Raw genomic sequence first — 19352 nt, forward strand, 5'->3', positions numbered from 1 at the left:
TCAGTTTCTGATAGAGACAGTTAACTGCAGATTACTCATCTTTTGACTATTCCCCAGGTGTCAGACTGGATACTAAAACTTTTTCTTAGTTCCTCTGCGTGACGGAATGGAGCGCTTTGAGGCTGTGCACTGTTGTCTTTCCGCTCTGGAAACAACGTGCTTGGCCTGTATAGACACCACTCCAGCGCGATGACATCAGTTCCTTTCTTCTTTTTGAGCATCCACGTGATGTGATGCATCCAGGCTGATTGCTCACCTTCGTAAAATGCTTGAGTTGGCGCAATGGTGCAGTTTGTCAACTCGTAGGCTCCTATGTCATACTGTCCATTGCCCACACCTGTTCAAATGTTGGCCCTTATATATTATTATTATTTTTCGGACAGTTGTGATTGCCCACCTCTAGTAAAATGTTTACAGTAGCAGAACTGTGGCACTTTTGGGGAACTTAATGTGCACCACTGGTAAAATGACCACCTGGCGTAATCCTGGTAATTATTGGCAAAGTGTAGCTATTCGTGGCAAGATGACCATGCCTTATAAACTGATCGCCCTTCCATAATCCTGATGGTTCATGGCATATTATGAGCATCAATGGTATAATGGTAGCTGTGTCAGGCCAAATGATGGGCCTGACAAAAGGGCCATCCGGATGGGCATATTGTGCGCCAATAGCATAATGACAGTCCTAGCAGCATGTGGGTAATTCTTGACATACTGCAGATATCCACTGCACAGTGGTGCGCAATCCTGGCATAATGTTCACCTGTGGACAACAGTGGCAGTTCTTGGCACACTGTGGGCATCTACAGCAAAATGGTGCTTCTGGCAGTATATTGGTAAATGCTAAATGATTCAGGAGTTGCAAATGGGGCGCAGGGGGAAAGGGGCACACACTAAGTTGCAGGGAGCAAGAGGACTCGGCTAAGCACATTGGTTTGGGAAGGCATGAGGGAGGGAAGCAAGGAGAATGGTTGGAGGGTGGGGAAGCAACAGGAAGTTGGAGGTGGAAACAACATATGAAGCAGAGGGCACAGGAGGTGGTTATTTGGCAGAGGGGAGAGGCACACAAGGGAGAGAGCTGGAATACACATGCACTCTCGCGGAGAACTTAACCAAAAGAAAAACGAAGCTACCTAAAATGAGCAGTGTAAAGATACAGATCGTACAATCAAAAGTATGGTAATGAGGGCACACACCAGAGGGGTCTTCAAACACAAGAAGAGGAACCCAAGCTGTCAAATTAGAAGCCAGCAATTAGAGTGACAGTAACTCCAGCCAAGGGTAAGCAATGGGCGGGATCTAAGCCAACTACGTTATGGTAAGAAGACAATAGGCCTTTCATTATCAGACAGCCTGCGCTATCTGGTAGACCAGGCCTAAAAAGGATGAATGTGCTTCAGCTGTAGTCAGTGGACACTTCACGTCCATGTATTGCAATGGAAGAACTTGTAGGTCCCTGGTCCTGTAACAGTATGCAGTAGGGAATGAGTGTTTTTATTCCCTGGTCTTGCAAAAGTATGCAATGGGGGTGAGTGTTTTAGTTCCCTGGTTTTTTAATAGACCCTGTAGGAGAGTAGGGTCTGCTATCCTATGGTCACCCCAAATTTTTGCTTTTTGCTTCACTGGTTTTCGACTTACTGAGGCTGTGGGCCTGCTAATCAGAGCCCCAGTCCGCTGTTCTCTCTCTAAATTCACAGACATGTACTATATGTACATAACCCAATTGGAAATGGAATCCTTGTCAGCCCCTGTACCATGCACTACAGGTGCTCAGGGCATAGGTGCCACCAAGGCCTACCAGGGGCTGAAGCATAGCTTTTGCCACCCCTGGCTGGTTCTTAAATTGACACAACTCGCTGATCACTCAGCTGGGGCAAGTGGGTGTAATCACCCCTTGCTTAGATATAGTATACCTATATCTAAACCTATATCTGGACACATATAAACCTGTGAGCCACTCCTATGGAAGGCCTTATCAATCCTGGAGGCAGAGTGCGTGGTTTAATGTGAGATGGAGCTCTGGCATGAGCTGAGCCTGTCTGCAGCTGTCGGGAACAACCCCCTAAGCTGATCCGGGATAATGCCATACCATATACTATTAAGTGCCTTATAATCCTCGCGGTTATATAGCAACTTTGGTTTGGCTTTATCAAAACATGTCGTGTAAGGTGTCATACGATTTGGAATACTATCCCCTCGACAGTTCTGTCGACGGGGATAGCATTCCACCCCTCTAGAGGGAGAAGACATGTTACTTTACTGAAACGCGGTTGATTTTTAAAAGCGCCTCAGATCCACAAAATGGATGCTTCTGCCACAGACACGAGTCTGACCTCCTGCTGCTGACCGAAACTCAGCAGAGGAGGCCTGGACAAAGGCTTTCCTGTCGCAGGGAGGTGTCACACCACCCCAGACAGGAGATAGTGGATTGTAGCAGGGAGGTTTGAAAGAAACCAGACACTGCCTGGGGAGCACAAGGCTTCCCCTTGCATAATCCGGCCAAACCGGTTCTGGGGCAGGCCAGCCCCAGTCCCAGCGCGGCCTGGATCAAAGGAAAGGGGTGTATCCACCCCCTTCCTGGGTCCCACCCATAGGAGGGGACCTAGCAGGTAATCCAGCCCCCTAGATTGGTATAAGAATGGAAGCAGTGCCAACGCACTCAGATTATCCTGATGAAACATAAGAAACGAAACTCTGGACCCTTCGACATCCTACTCGACGTAGAAGACCGAAGAATCTCCCTTGTGGTCAAGGAGTGACCACCCTGTGCAAACAGGCACCATCCAGCACCTCGACGTCTGCTTTGTTGCAGTTCCCGCCGGAACTCGAGCGACAGATCGACGAGATCAAGTTTGTCTGCCTTCTTACAGCCCGATCCACAGTCCCTGCAGAGCTGAGACACGTGGAGGCGACCGGAAGCGTGGGGCACGCCATTTTGAAAAGACTACGAGACGCTGACTGTTCAGCCCAAGAGTGACCCTCGAAGCTGTACACCGGGGTTTGAGAAGCCCCAACCCTGAGACACTCTTGCACCGAAGCTCACCCCTCTACACTCGACAAGTTCTGCGTGGGGCCCTTCTGCTTTCTTTGGCTCGACGCGTTGGCCCGGTCACTTGCCAGCTGGCTTGTGGCCCCTGTGCCGGCGAAAACCTAAAACCGACTTACGATTCTGGTTGCTCCAGACTTGCACCAGCTCCTCTGAAAAGGAGCCCCTGCTCTGACCCTCCTGGTCCGAGTGAGAAGCAATCTCCCAATCCCGCGTGGATTGCTCTTGCCAAGTGTTGTTGACTCCGATCTTGAAGCCGACAGCGCCGACGGTGAGAGCCTGCGTGGGACAGCTCGTGACCTGCTCCTGGACGTCGCAGATGCCCCAGAGCCCACGTGGCAGCGGAGAGAAGCTCCTCGACAATCACCTGATTGCGCCCGACATTGCCTGGTTCCGTCCTGGTTCCACCCTGGTCACTGCTGAGTGATCCAGACTCTGTCCCCTCTGCTTTCAGGTACTTTTCTACTCTGATCCACCCTTGGATCACACCGGACACTTCTCCTTCACATCGCCTGCAGCATCTTCAGCTTCAAGCACCAAGAACCTGCGTGACAAAACCCGACGCCACTTCGACCCTATGCACCCGCTTCCTGTGGGTGAGGTAACATTGTAACGCCGGTGTTCCCACACTGGTACACACCTCTAGGGTCTGTGTCTAAAGTTTTGTCCATCTAGGTTCAGCGGAAGTATCCTTAAACTCTATTTGTGTAACTTTTACGCACCATTGACTATGCATTGGTGCATGCGTGTACTTTCGACACTGCACCCGAATCCCGCGGGCTTTTCCCGACTTCAGCATTGCTTGTCCCGACTGCTCCCAGCGATTACCTAGGCCCTAAGCCTAACCACTGTACGATTGGTATCTCTTATACCACTTTCTTAATATATGGTTTGAGTGGCCACCCGCCCTCATCCATAATTGTGCAACTTTGTATGTTATACTGTGCTTTTGATTTAACGCTTGTGCCCCTTTGCTCATAAAGAGTACTGGGGATTATTTTAGTAATAAACACATATATTTTTATAATATATACTTGTGTGGTGTCCTTTCATTTGATATTACAGGATTGTGATTGGTAAAACAGCTCGCTTAACACGACCTCTTGAGTTTAGCCTTTAAGGCTGCTTAGTCTATGCTACCATTAAGATAGCTTGTCTATAAAGTTGACTTACAACCAGACACCATAAGGGATTGTTTGGACTGATACAAGGTGGTTCCAGAATGGGAAACATCATATATCAGGCCAACTTCTCACATTGGTGGCAGCGGTGCGGATTTGAGCTTCCTGTTGTTTTACCATTGCAATCTTTTTATCAAATTGAAAGATCACATAACGTACCCTAGGTACATATAAATCAAAAGCTTAGCATATTTAAGTTCTACTGAACTTAGTAGTTGTAGATTAAAGGGATTAGCACACCCTGACCACAACTCACTAGCAAGGTACAGTAGGAAAACACTTAGTGTAGGTAAGTGCACCTCTTGCACCTCTCTAGCAGTCATGTCTGACACAGGAAGAGCTTCAGGCTCTGCCCCTGTGACAGTTGACCTTACCAAGGCATCTTCCAGCTAAGACAAACTTAGCCACAAAGACTTGAGTGCCTTGTGCACTGCAAGGGGGCTAAAAAGGGGTAGAAACCCCACCATTCCTTCCCTGATAGCCACCCTGGAAAAGGATGACTTGGATAAGGCGAGTGCAGCTCCCTTAGATGTAGGAGATGGAGTGAACACCCCTGAGAATGAGACAACTCCAGAAGAGGAAGAGGAGGAAGGCTCAGAAGTAGATGAGCCTGAGGATCAGGATCAGAGGTGTGACCAGGTTGTAGTTGCCCGGCTTAACCAGGCCAACTTAGACCTACATGGGAATGGAGAGGGCCAGCACCTCCCCAGATCCCATAACATAATTCTCCCAGGCAACAGAAGGGTGAGATCTCCATCAGGGGACTCTCATATTTCTAGTGTCTCAAGAGAATCTCAAAGGGGAATGACCCCCCCCCCCCCCCCCCAGAGGAAAGAGCATAGGGCCAGGATGAGGGCTGTCCAACTCTAAATAGAGAGGGAAGAGATAGCCTTGGCTCAAGCTAAACTTGCTTTAGCAAAAGAACAAAAGTTGTGTTGCTTAGATGCCACTGGTGGCAGCAATATTCCTAGAGAGAAAGACAGGAGCTATGACAATAGAAACCTGACAAAAATGGTTCCCCCCTACAAGGAAGGGGATGACATCCACAAATGGATGAATGCTCTTGAGAGAGCCTGCATGGTACAGCAGGTTCCTCAGGATCAGTGGGCTGCAATTTTATGGTACTCCTTTTCTGAGAAAGGGAGGGATAGGCTCCTCACAGTTAGACCTGAGGATGCCAAAAACTACTCTGTCCTGAAGAGTGCTCTTATTGAAGGGGTTAGCCTAACCACTGAACAATACAGGTTGTTGTTCAGAGACACCCAAAAAGCACAGACTCAGGACTGGACTGATTTTGTTGATTGTGCCACTAAGGCTCTGGAGGGTTGGCTGCAGGGAAGTAAAGTCTCAGACTATGCAGGATTGTACAATCTTATAATGAGAGAGCAGATCCTTAATAACTGTCAGAACCAGCTGTTGCATCAATACCTTATTGACTCTGATCTGACCTCTCCCCAAGAATTGGGAAAGAAGGCGGACAAATGGGTCAGAACAAGGATTAAGCAGAACCCCCAGAACAATGGTGGTGACCAGAAGAAAACAGACCAGAAGGGTGGGAATTAGAAAGATAAAGAAAAGGACCAGAAGTCTTCAGGCCCCCAAACTAGTAATAAGGAGGGTGGTTCCCAAAATGGCAACAAGGAAAAGAAGAATGATGGCCCAAAGAAACCTTGGTGCAATACCTGCAAATCAGTTTCACACTGGGGCAGTGAATGCACCAAGAAAAATCCAGTCCCCACCACTGCAGCTCCTAAAGCACCTGCACCCCCTAGTACAGTTAGCAGTGGTGGTACACAGCCAAAGGGTATAGTAGGGTTAACCCTGGGTACTGAGATGGAATCTGGCCTAGTCAGAGTCCCTACTCAGGCAGTTCTCCTATATGATGTGGACTTATCTTTGTCCACTACTGTGAGTCCCAGTAACCTGGGCAAGTATAGGCAGACACCTTTGATAAATGAGAGACTGGCTCAGGCCTACAGGGACACTTGTGCCAGTGTCACTATGGTGACACCTGACTGTGGACCCTGGTCAGATTGTACTAGGTGAGAACTACCTACTGGCCAATGCAAGCAACACCACTACTACACATAGTGTGGCTGTTGTGAACTTCTCCTGGGGAGGAGTAAATGGCCTAAAGAAAGTTGTGGTAAGTGCAGACCTCCCAGTAGACTGTCTGTTAGGCAATGATCTTGAAAGCTCAGTTTGGTCAGAAGTGGAGTACAGGACTCATGCAGAAATGCTAAGGATTTCAGCTCATGTCCTTGCAGTGACAAGGTCTCAGGCTAAGAAGTGCCTTCCTGAACCAGTGGTGGATCTTGAAACATTAGACCAACCACAACCTAAGAGAAGGAGCAAGAGGGTTAAGGCTGTGCCTTCCCACTTGCCCCAGGTTGAGGATCACCCTTCACAGGAAGCTGATTCTGCAGTCCAAGAGGAGACTGTCTCTGAGGAGCTTGAACCTGATCAGGTTGAGTTTCTGGGGACAGGGGGACCCTCAAGGGCAGACCTGGGGCAGGCCCAATTAGATTGCCCTTCACTTGAACCCCTCAGACAGCAAGCTGCTGCTGAGGCTGCAGGGAATGCTCAAGGTGCCCATAAAGTATATTGGGATGATGGACTCCTTTACTCAGAGGCTAGAGACCCCAAGCCTGGTACCACCAGGAGGTTGGTTATACCTTTGAAGTTTAGGGGCTTCCTTCTTACCTTGGCCCATTATATTCCCCTTGCAGGACACTTAGGCCAGAACAAGACTTGGGACAGGCTTGTCCCTCACTTTCACTGGCCTCATATGTCAGAAAATGTCAAGGAGTTTTGTCGCTCCTGTGTCACTTGCCAAGCCAGTGGTGTGTCAGGTGGCACCACAAAGGCCCCCTGATACCACTACCTGTGGTGGGGGTACCCTTTGAAAGAGTTGGAATAGATATTGTGGGTCCCATGGATCCTCAAACAGCATCTGGGCACAGATTTATACTGGTGGTAGTGGATAATGCCACCAGGTACCCAGAGGCAATTCCCCTGAGGACCACAACAGCACCTGTTGTGGCAAAAGCCCTCATTGCAGTTTTCTCAAGAGTGGGCTTTCCAAAGGAGATTCTTTCAGACAGAGGTACCAACTTCATGTCTGGATACTTAAAAGCAATGTGGAAGGAGTGTGGAGTAAACTACAAGTTTACCACACCCTATCACCCACAGTGCAATGGGCTTGTGGAGAGATTCAACAAGACCCTCAAGGGAATGATAAAAGGACTACCAGAGAAGCTTAGGTGGAAATGGGAAACCCTTTTACCCTGCTTGTTCTTTGCTTACAGAGAGGTCCCACAGAAGGGGGTTGGCTACAGCCCTTTTGAACTTTTGTTTGGCCACCCTGTGAGGGGTCCACTATGTTTGGTGAAGGAAGGATGGGAGTTACCTCTCAAAAAGCCTAAACTAGATGTTGTGGACTATGTACTTGGTCTCCGCTCCAGGATGGCTGAGTATATGGAAAGAGCATCCAGAAACCTGGAGGCCAGTCAAGAATTACAGAAAGCTTCGCATGACCAAAAGGCTGTTCTGGTTGAGTTCCAGCCAGGGCAGAAGGTGTGGGTGTTGGAGCCAGTGGGCCCAGCAGCACTCCAGGACAAATGGACTGGACCCTACCCTATTGTTGAGAAAAAGGGAGAAGTCACCTATGTGGTTGACTTTGGAACCCCTAGGAGGCCCCACAGGGTGCTCCATGTGAATCGTTTGAAAGCATTTGTGGACAGGGAGGAAATGAGCTTGCTCATGGCCACTGATGGGGATCAGGAGGAAGAGAGTGACCCTCTCCCAGACCTGCTTTCCCAGAACCCTGATGATGGTTCAGTTGATGGAGTAGCCTTGGCAGGCAGCCTCACTGAGCAGCAACAGGTGGACTGCAGACAGGTGTTGCAGGCCCACAGACATATGTTTTCACTCACACCAAGTCAAACTAACTGGTGCACCCATGAGGTGGACACTGGTGACAGTCTGCCTGTGAAGAATAAGATCTACAGGCAACCTGACCATGTCAGGGATTGTATAAAGGCTGAGGTGCAAAAGATGTTGGAGCTTGGAGTGATTGAGCCATCAGAGAGCCCATGGGCCAGCCCAGTGGTCCTTGTGCCAAAACCTCATACCAAAGATGGAAATAGAGAAATTAGGTTTTGTGTGGACTACAGAGGTCTCAATGCTGTCACTAGGACAGATGCTCATCCCATTCCAAGAGCAGATGAGCTCATTGACAACATTGGCTTCTTCCAAGTTTCTGAGCACATTTGATTTGACAGCTGGCTACTTGCAGATCAGACTAGCTGAAGAGTCAAAAGCCAAGACAGCATTCTCTACCTCTAGTGGACATTATCAATTTGTGGTAATGCCCTTTGGTTTGAAGAATGCACCTGCCACCTTCCAAAGGTTGGTGAATCAAGTCCTTGCTGGGTTTGATGACTTTTGTGCAGCATATCTAGATGATATTGCTGTCTTTAGCTCCACCTGGGAGGATCACCTGATCCACCTGAAGAAGGTTCTGGAGGCCCTGCAAAAGGCAGGCCTGACTATCAAGGCTACCAAGTGCCAGATAGGGCAGAGCAAGGTTGTGTACCTGGGCCACCTAGTAGGTGGGGGTCAGGTTCAACCATTGGAGAGCAAAATCCAGACCATACAGGACTGGGCTCCTCCAACTACCCAGACACAAGTCAGAGCCTTCTTGGGCCTGACTGGGTATTACAGAAAATGTGTAAAGAACTATGGGTCCATTGTGACACCATTGAATGACTTGACATCCAAGAAGATGCCCAAAAAGGTTCAGTGGACAGTTAGCTGTCAAAAGGCATTTGATGACCTGAAGAAGGCCATGTGCTCTGCACCTATCCTGAAGAGTCCTGACTACTCCAAACAGTTCATTGTACAGACAGATGCTTCTGAGTTGGGGGTGGGAGCTGTGCTTTCACAACTTAATCAAGATGGTCAAGACCAGCCCATTGCTTTTATTAGCAGAAGGCTGACCCCCAGGGAGAAACGTTGGTCAGCTATTGAGAGGGAGGCCTTTGCTGTGGTTTGGACCCTGAAGAAGTTGAGGCCATACTTGTTTGGAACTCACTTCCTAATTCAGACAGACCATAAGCCCCTCTTGTGGCTAAATCAGATGGAGGGTGAAAATCCCAAACTGCTCAGGTGGTCCATTTCCCTACAGGGGATGGACTTTACAGTGGAGCACCGCCCAGGGACTGACCATGGTAATGCAGATGGTCTCTCCAGGTACTTCCACTTAGAACATGAAGACTTATCTGGTCAAGGTTAAGTTTAATGTCCCTGCGTTTGGGGGGGTTGTGTAGGAGATTAGGGTCTGCTATCCTATGGTCACCCCAAATTTTTGCTTTTTGCTTCACTGGTTTTCGACTTACTGGGGCTGTGGGCCTGCTAATCAGACCCCCAGCCTGCTGTTCTCTCTCTAAATTCATAGACATGTACTATATGTACATAACCCAATTGGAAATGGAATCCTTGTCAGCCCCTGTACCATGCACTATAGGTGCTCAGGGCATAGGTGCCACCAAGGTCCGCCAGGGGCTGAAGCATAGCTTTTGCCACCCCTGGCTGTTTCTTAAATTGACACAACTGGCTGATCACTCAGCTGGGGCAAGTGGGTGTAATCACCCCTTGCTTAGATATAGTATACCTATACCTAAACCTATATCTGGACACATATAAACCTGTGAGCCACTCCTATGGAAGGCCTTATCAATCCTGGAGGCAGAGTGCGTGGTTTAATGTGAGATGGAGCTCTGGCATGAGCTCAGCCTGTCTGCAGCTGTCGGGAACAACTCCCTAAGCTGATCCGGGATAATGCCATACCATATACTATTAAGTGCCTTATAATCCTTGCGGTTATATAGCAACTTTGGTTTGGCTTTATCAAAATATGTCGTGTAAGGTGTCATACAATTTGGAATACTATCCCCTCGACAGTTATGTCGACGGGGATAGCATTCCATCCCTCTAGAGGGAGAAGACATGTTACTTTACTGAAACGTGGTTGATTTTTAAAAGAGCCTCCGATCCACAAAATGGATGCTTCTGCCACAGACACGAGTCTGACCTCCTGCTGCTGACCGAAACTCAGCAGAGGAGGCCTGGACAAAGGCTTTCCTGTCGCAGGGAGGTGTCACACCACCCCAGACAGGCGATAGTGGATTGTAGCAGGGAGGTTTGAAAGAAACCAGACACTGCCTGGGGAGCACAAGGCTTCCCCTTGCATAATCCGGCCAAACCGGTTCTGGGGCAGACCAGTCCCAGTCCCAGCGCGGCCTGGATCAAAGGAAAGGGGTGTATCCACCCCCTTCCTGGGTCCCACCCATAGGAGGGGACCTAGCAGGTAATCCAGCCCCCTAGATTGGTATAAGAATGGAAGCAGTGCCAACGCACTCAGATTATCCTGATGAAACATAAGAAACGAAACTCTGGACCCTTCGACATCCTACTCGACGTAGAAGACTGAAGATTCTCCCTTGTGGTCAAGGAGTGACCACCCTGTGCAAACAGGCACCATCCAGCACCTCGACATCTGCTTTGTTGCAGTTCCAGCTGGAACTTCAGCGACAGAGATCGACGAGATCAAGCTTGCCTGCCTTCTTACAGCCCCATCCACAGTCCCTGCAGAGCTGAGACACGTGGAGGCGACCGGAAGCGTGTGGGACGCCATCTTGAAAAGACCACAAGACGCTGACTGTGCAGCCCACGAGTGACCCTCGAAGCTTTACACCAGGGTTTGAAAAGCCCCAACCCTGAGCCACTCTTGCACCGAAGCTCACCCCTCTACACTCGACGAGTGCTGCGTGGGGCCCTTCTGCTTTCTTTGGCTCGACGCGTTGGCCAGGTCACTTGCCAGCTGGCTTGTGGCCCCTGTGCCGGCGAAAACCTCTAACCGACTTGCGATTCTGTTTGCTCCAGACTTGCACCAGCTCCTCTGAAAAGGAGCCCCTGCTCTGACCCTCCTGGTCCGAGTGAGAAGCAATCTCCCAATCCCGCGTGGATTGCTTTTGCCAGGTGTTGTTGACTCCGATCTTGAAGCCGACAGCACCGACGGTGAGAGCCTGCGTGGGACAGCTCGTGACTTGCTCGTGGACGCCGCAGATGCCCCAGAGCCCACTTGGCAGCGGAGAGAAGCTCCTCGACAACCACCTGATTGCGCCCGACATTGCCTGGTTCCGTCCTGGTTCCACCCTGGTCACTGCTGAGTGACCCAGACTCTGTCCCCTCTGCTTTCAGGTACTTTTCTACTCTGATCCACCCTTGGATCACACCGGACACTTCTCCTTCACATCGCCTGCAGCATCTTTAGCTTCAAGCACCAAGAACCTGCGTGACGAAACCCGACGCCACTTCGACCCTATGCACCCGCTTCCTGTGGGTAAGGTAACATAGCAACGCCGGTGTTACCACACTGGTACACACCTCTAGGGTCTGTGTCTAAAGTTTTGTCCATCTAGCTTCAGCGGAAGTATCCTTAAACTCTATTTGTGTAACTTTTACGCACCATTGACTTTGCATTGGTGCATGCGTGTACTTTCGACACTGCACCCGAATCCCGCTGGCTTTTCGCGACTTCAGCATTGCTTGTCCCGACTGCTCCCAGCGATTCCCTAGGCCCTAGGCCTAACCACTGTTCGATTGGTATCCCTTATACCACTTTCTTAATATATTATTTGAGTGGCCACCCGCCCTCATCCATAATTGTGCAACTTTGTATGTTATACTGTGCTTTTGATTTAACGCTTGTGCCCCTTTGCTCATAAAGAGTACTGGGGATTATTTTAGTAATAAACACATATATTTTTGTAATATATACTTGTGTGGTGTCTTTTCATTTGATATTACAGGATTGTGATTGGTAAAACAGCTCGCTTAACACGACCTCTTGAGTTTAGCCTTTAAGGCTGCTTAGTCTATGCTACCATTAAGATAGCTTGTCTATAAGGTTGACTTACAACCAGACACCATAAGGGATTGTTTGGACTGATACAAGGTGGTTCCAGAATTAGAAACATCATATATCAGGCCAACTTCTCACAGACCCTTAAGCGGGAAGCTACACGTAGTTCTCTTCCAGGGGATCCTCATCAAAGTCATAAGCATTAGAATATTCCCGCCCATGCGCGGGACCCCGGAAACACTATATTATATGTGCCCCACATATATATACACATATATATAAATAATATATATATAATCACAAGCAATAGCAGCCAAATCACATTAGAGCTGAAATATGCTGTGAAGAATTTCCACCATACATATATAATAGGCATTAGAAACATGAGAAACAACACCAAAGATTGTTTAGAAATTGTTTTAATGCTCAGTAAGCAGTAGAAAATTCTCAGAACTCACTGGAAGCATAGGAAGCTCCCAGGCTGCATTGCAAACACACAGTCTAAAAAGACTGAAAAGCTAACCTGTAGCTGAATAGCAATAAACTGACACTGTGCCTTTAAGGCACTCATGACTCCCTGTATCCCATCATGCCCCAGGGGTGACAGTTAGGTCAGTTGTTCTTTCCGGCTCCTTCAGTGAAGGACCCTGGTTACACAGCTCCCCTATTTTTCTGGTTTTTGACAGAAAAATACTTCTTTTTTGTCAACTTTTACTCTTACTTCGACCTCTTACATCTAGTCAAGTAAGATACTGCTTGTTTTCAGCAGTTTAGTGAGCATTTTCCTCTGAGAATGCCTTCACTCTTTGATAAATGCCCTTCTTGTGGCAACAAGAAGGCAAAATCAGACAACCACGACGTCTGTATCCTTTGTCTGCCTGAAGATCATGATCCAGGCACCTGTCCACATTGTGAGAACCTGTCAGGAAGAACTCTCAAAGACAGGGAAAGGATTCGAATTTATGGCCTGGCTCACAGGGCTTCAAGAGGAAGATCACCAGTGAAGAAGGGCTCCAAGAAGACTCATACATCTTCAAGAAAGAAGTCTTCATACCCTTCAACTTCAGCGTCGGGCTCGGCGCTGAGAAAAGATCCACAGGTGGAGTTTTCCTCTTCGAAACTACCGTCGACGGCGGGCTCGCCGCCGAGGAGAAGACCAGGTACGTCGACGACGTCGAAAGAACCAGCTCCGTCGTCGAAATCCCCTCCGCCGTCGTCAACCGGGCGACGATCGGCGTCGAGGAAGGCTACTCCGCCGCCGTCAACCGGGCGACGGTCGGCGTCGAGATCCATTACCCCTCCGCCGTCGTCAACCAGGCGACGACCGGCGTCGAGGGAGGTCACTTCGCCGTCGTCAACCAGGCGACGACCGGCGTCGAGAAGTGTGACCCCTCCGCCGTCGTCCAAGAAGCGGCGATCGGCGTAGAGGACCAAGACCCCTCCGCCGTCGACAGTAGCTCGTCGATCGGCGTCGAGGACGCAGTCTCCGTCAGTGCAGCATCAGCGCTCGGCGTCGAGGGTGCCCAATACCCCTCCGCCGTCATCGCACAAGCATTCGACGTCGAGGCAGAGATCTCCGTCGACGGCCGACCATCGCCGTTCGACGTCGAGGCAGAAAGCTCCGTCGACGACAGGACGAGGTCGTTCGACGTCGAGAGAACAGCTTCCGTCGATGACAGGACATCGTCGGTCGACGTCGAGGCAGAGGTCTCCGTCCACGGCCGGACACCGCCGTTCGACGTCGAAGCAGAGGGCTCCGTCGACGACTACTCATCGCCGCTCGACGTCGAGAGACTACAGAACCTCTCATGGACATTCGGGGTCGAGATTGTTTGATCCTCCGACTCCCCGAAGGCGTTCGACGGCGAGAAAAGAACGCTCGACGTCGAGACATTCAGATACTATCATGGTGACGGAATCTGCTTCTCACCATTCATCTTATCGGTCCTCTGGCTCCTCAACTGAACATTCAAGGTCCAGAAGCCCTATACACAGAACTCCTGAGCGTCGTCCAGATCCATCGACAGGGCGAATCAGGCTGTCGCCTAGATGGTACAGATCCTTGGACCATTGGCGAGATGCTGGGCCTACCAAGCGTATGCATAAATATGCCAGCCCAGACCACAGGTCTCCTCTCCAAGACCTGGTGGAGGAGATGGACAAGCGTAGCCCTCCCAGGCGCACATCCCCTGTGAGACTACCCACCAAAGCGCCAAGAAGATCCCGTTCTCCTAGAGGGGAAACTAGAATGGAAGGTCGGATAAGGTCTCGCTCTCCATGGGGCAGATCGCCCGTGAGATCACCAGCCAGATCTCCCAGAACATCCCGATCTCCTAGAAAGGATCCTCGGACAAAAGATCGGATCAGATCTTGCTCCTCTAGACGGGAGGAGCATTCAAGGAGGTCACGGGAGCGGAGACTCAGTGCTCACCGTAGACGTAGACGTACTCCGTCTACTTCTTCAACCTCTTCTACCAGATCGTCCAAGAGGGACTACTCCCCGACTTTGACGGACAGTCCAACGTCCAGGTCCTCCCCAGTGGATGATATTGGCACGTATCTGGATGTACTGCAGAGAGGAGCGCTTAAACTGAACATCGAGATGTCTGTCCCTCAAGTAACAACGACAGTCATTTTTGAAACTTTACACAAGAAAGCCATCTCCAGACCTCTGCTGCCTTTAGTTCCGGGGATTATGGACCCTGTCAAGGAGGTTTTCCTAACCCCAGCAGCAATCAGAGCAGTACCGGCACGCATTCAGGAGAAGTACAAACCGGCCGCTTCTGACCCGGTATTTGTAAAATCTGACCCTCCAGCAGACTCTGTCATTGTGGCAGCGGCGAGGAAGACACATGCGGTTGCTGGTTCCTCTTCAGTTCCGCCAGATAAGGACATAAGGACAGCAAAACTCAAGACTCCTGGGGTCGAAAGGTTTGCAACTCTGCTGCTTCCACTCTTAAGGTCGCTAGTGCAGCTGCGCTCCTGGGTCGGTATGACAGAGCCTTATGGGACTCTATGGAAAGATTCAAAGCCAAGCTGCCAAAAGAGGACCAGCAGGACTTTGAAGGAACTGTTACAGAGGGGTGTCTGGTGGCGAATCAGATGATAAGCACGGCCGCGGATGGGGCGGTGCTTTCGGCTCATTCCTATTCCCATGGAGTTTGTGCCAGAAGATCGGCCTGGTTGCGACTTACAGGTCTGAAACCGGATGCTCAGCATCGGATTCTGAATCTTCCCTTTTCGGGGTCCGCTCTCTTCGGCGAACATGCGGACGAAGAGATGACCCGAATGAAGACTGAGCTGGATACGGTGAAGGCGGTGGGCTTGGAGAAGAAAAAGGAATTCAAGTGCCGCTTCAAGACCAACAGGGGGAGAGGGGCTCAACAGAGGGTTCAAACCCCTCAGTGGTCCCAAACCAAAACTCAAGGGAAACCCCAGTTTCGTGGCAAGCCCAGCAGAGGTAGAGGAGGTCACCAACAGTCCTCCAACACCACGAGAGGAGGAAAAGCCTGAACAGAGGCTTCCTCTGACGCCGTTGCCCACTCCAGTGGGAGGAAGTGCTTCACAACACCTGGCAGAGTGGGTCAGCATCACAAGAGATCAGTGGGTGCTGAATATACTGCGCAATGGATACAGGATACGTTTCCGTGCTCTTCCAAAGAGCGTCCCTCCGAAGAGCTCTTGCCCTCACCAACTAAGCTTGCTCCGACGAGAAGTAAAAATCCTGCTGCAAAAAAGAGCGATAGAAGAGGTCCCTCTCGCTCTAAGAGGAAAAGGAGTTTACTCCAGATATTTCCTTGTCCCCAAAAAAGATCAGGAGGACAAGTTCAGACCAATACTCGACCTACGACTCCTAAACAAAGTTATCGTCAAGGAAAAGTTCCGCATGTTAGCGCTTCACCAGATATGTCCTCATCTGCAAGCCGGAGATTGGATGTGTTCGGTGGATCTGCAAGATGCGTACTTTCACATCCCGATTGCGCAACAACATCGCAAGTACCTAAGGTTTGTTGTGGGAAACAAACACTACCAGTACAAGGTGTTACCCTTCGGTCTCAAGTCCGCACCACGAGTCTTCACCAAATGCATGGCAGTGGTGGCGGCTTTTCTTCACAAGAAGGGTCTCTTCATTTACCCATACCTGGACGACTGGCTCCTAAAGGGTCCATCTCCGGTACGGGTAATGCAAGATCTGCAACTGTGCCTGCACCAGCTACACAGGCTCGGCCTCCATGTGAACCTGGAGAAGTCAGTCCAGCGGCCTACACAGTCCATCCACTACCTAGGCTCCGTTCTGGACACAAGCGTGGGAAAAGCGTTTCCTTCGGAGGAGAGACTTTCTTCCATGAAACAGAAATGTGCGATTCTGCTAGAGCCTCGGCCTCCAACAGCCCGACAAGTAGCATCTCTACTGGGTTCCATGGCGTCCTGCATCTTTCTCATCCCAAACGCCAGGCTGAGAATGCGTCCTCTACAACAGGCTCTGGAGGATCAGTGGGACCAAGGGACAGGACGCTGGGAGGATCGAATCAATCTTTCCCAGGCGACAAAAGAGTCCATCAGATGGTGGACTCGGAGAAAAAATGTGATGGTGGGGGTGCTGTTTCACCAACCCATTCCTTCCCAATCTATAGTAACAGATGCCTCCCTGCAAGGCTGGGGAGCACACATGGGTCCGCTTCAGATTCAAGGCCAGTGGTCTGCGCAGGAGCAGACATACCACATCAACATGCTGGAACTCAGAGCGGTATTCCTGGCTCTCAAAGCTTTCCTACCAGCGATCAAATCCAACTCAGTCCTGGTTCAGACGGACAATACAACAACCATGTTCTATCTGAACAAACAAGGAGGCACAAGATCTCGCCTACTGTCTCGAGACGCTCAGGCAATATCGCATTGGCTTCTCGCTCGAGGTCTCACAGTAGTGGCGGTGCACCTTCCGGGCGAGTTGAACGTCAATGCAGACGCACTCAGCAGGCACTTCGAAGATCAGCCAGACTGGGTGCTAAGCGACGAAGGAGTAGAAGAGCTTTTTCGTTGCTGGGGGCGTCCATCCATAGACTTGTTTGCAGACGACGAAAACACCAAATGCCACGCCTTCGCGTCCAGGTTCCACAGGCCAGGGACACAGGGGAACGCTCTGCTGTTGGATTGGGCAGGGATGTTCGCATACGCGTTTCCTCCCCTGGCGCTGATTCCGAGAGTAGTTTCCAAGCTCCTCAGGACGAACATGGTAATGATCCTGATTGCTCCAGACTGGCCTCGGCAGTGGTGGTATCCGGACCTTCTACATCTGTCTGTGTGTCCACACAAACGACTCCCTTGCAGGCCGGACCTGTTGAGCAAAATGAACGGGAGGATAATGCATCCCAACCTCCCATCATTGAACCTAACAGCATGGCTCCTGAGGTCCTGCAATATGGGCATTTGAACCTGCCTCCCGAATGCATGAACATTTTAAAGGAGGCTAAGAGACCGTCCACGAGAGCATCCTATGCATTCAAGTGGAAAAGGTTTTACTTATGGTGTAGAGATCATCATTTGGATCCGACTAAGGGGCAGGAGGACGTCATCTTACCATACCTCCTTTCCCTCGCAACTGCTGGCTTAAAGTACGCTTAAATTAGAGTGCATTTGTCAGCTATTGTGGCTTACAGAAAGTCACCTGATCAGGTGTCTTTCTTTCAGGTTCCAGTGGTCAAGGATTTCCTCCAGGGATTGAAGAAAGTGTATCCCCCTGTGCGAAATCCTTCTCCTCCGTGGGAATTAAACCTAGTTCTATCAAGGTTAATGTCTCCTCCTTTCGAGCCCATCCACAAGGCTTCCTTACAACATCTCTCTTGGAAGGCAGCTTTTTTGGTGGCGATTACCTCTGCGCGCAGAGTCAGTGAGATACAAGCGCTCTGTGCGAAGGAACCTTATACTGTATTCCACCACAACAGAGTAGTCCTAAGGGCTCACCCATCTTTCTTGCCTAAGGTCATCTCTGATTTTCATATAAATCAGTCTATTTCCCTCCCTTCCTTTTTTCCAAATCCTACGACCCCGGCCGAGCGGTCGCTTCACTCCTTAGATCTAAAAAGAGTGCTTAAGTTTTATTTGGAAAAGACTAAAGGGATTAGGAAAACGGACCAACTGTTTGTGAACTATGGCTCAATGAGAACTGGTTTTCCAGCAGCCAAGAGGTCCATTTCCAGATGGATTGTCTCTTGCATTAAGTTGGCCTATCAACTAGCAGGCAAACCTTTGTTGATGTCTCCAAAAGTGCATTCCACTAGAGGGAAGGCCGCTACAGTGGCTTTCTTGCATGACGTTCCCATGTCGGAAATATGCAAGGCTGCAACCTGGAAATCAGTGCATACCTTTACGAGGCATTACTGCCTCGAATCTGACTCCAGGACCGATACTCAAGTAGGGCAAGCCTCCTTGAGGAATCTGTTTGGGTAGTCTATAGTCTACTCAGACTAATTGATGAGATTTCTGTCTTATCATTCCTTTGCCCGCAGGGATGAGGAGAGGCTCGCTATTCTATTCTAATGCTTATGACTTGATGAGGATCCCCTGGAAGAGAAGGATTAGTTACTTACCTGTAATCCTAGTTCTCTTCCAGGGGTATCCTCATCAAAGTCATAAGCAACCCTCCCGCCTCCCCGGGCAAAGGATATTCGTTAATAAGGAGATATTGTTAACCAATTTGTTATTGGGTTTGTTTTTCAGTCTCCGAAAAGAACAACTGACCTAACTGTCACCCCTGGGGCATGATGGGATACAGGGGGCCATGAGTGCCTTAAAGGCACAGTGTCAGTTTATTGCTATTCAGCTACAGGTTAGCTTTTCAGTCTTTTTAGACTGTGTGTTTGCAATGCAGCCTGGGAGCTTCCTATGCTTCCAGTGAGTTATGAGAATTTTCTACTGCTTTCTGAGCATTAAAACAATTTCTAAACAATCTTTGGTGTTGTTTCTCATGTTTCTAATGCCTATTATATATGTATGGTGGAAATTCTTCACAGCATATTTCAGCTCTAATGTGATTTGGCTGCTATTGCTTGTGTTTATATATATATTATTTATATATATGTGTATATATATATGTGGGGCACATATAATATAGTGTTTCCGGGATCCCGCGCATGGGCGGGAATATTCTAATGCTTATGACTTTGATGAGGATACCCCTGGAAGAGAACTAGGGTTACAG

The 19352-nt window shown here is 49.6% G+C and overlaps 1 protein-coding gene across 1 annotated transcript in view; it reads left to right on the forward strand.

Moving 5' to 3' along the window:
* The window catches only part of DNAJC11 (DnaJ heat shock protein family (Hsp40) member C11), a 788848-nt gene that overhangs the window by 378351 nt on the left and 391145 nt on the right, over positions 1 to 19352 (forward strand). The window lies entirely within an intron of this gene.

Source organism: Lissotriton vulgaris, chromosome 5, assembly GCF_964263255.1.
Source record: "Lissotriton vulgaris chromosome 5, aLisVul1.2, whole genome shotgun sequence".
Lineage (NCBI taxonomy): Eukaryota > Metazoa > Chordata > Amphibia > Caudata > Salamandridae > Lissotriton > Lissotriton vulgaris.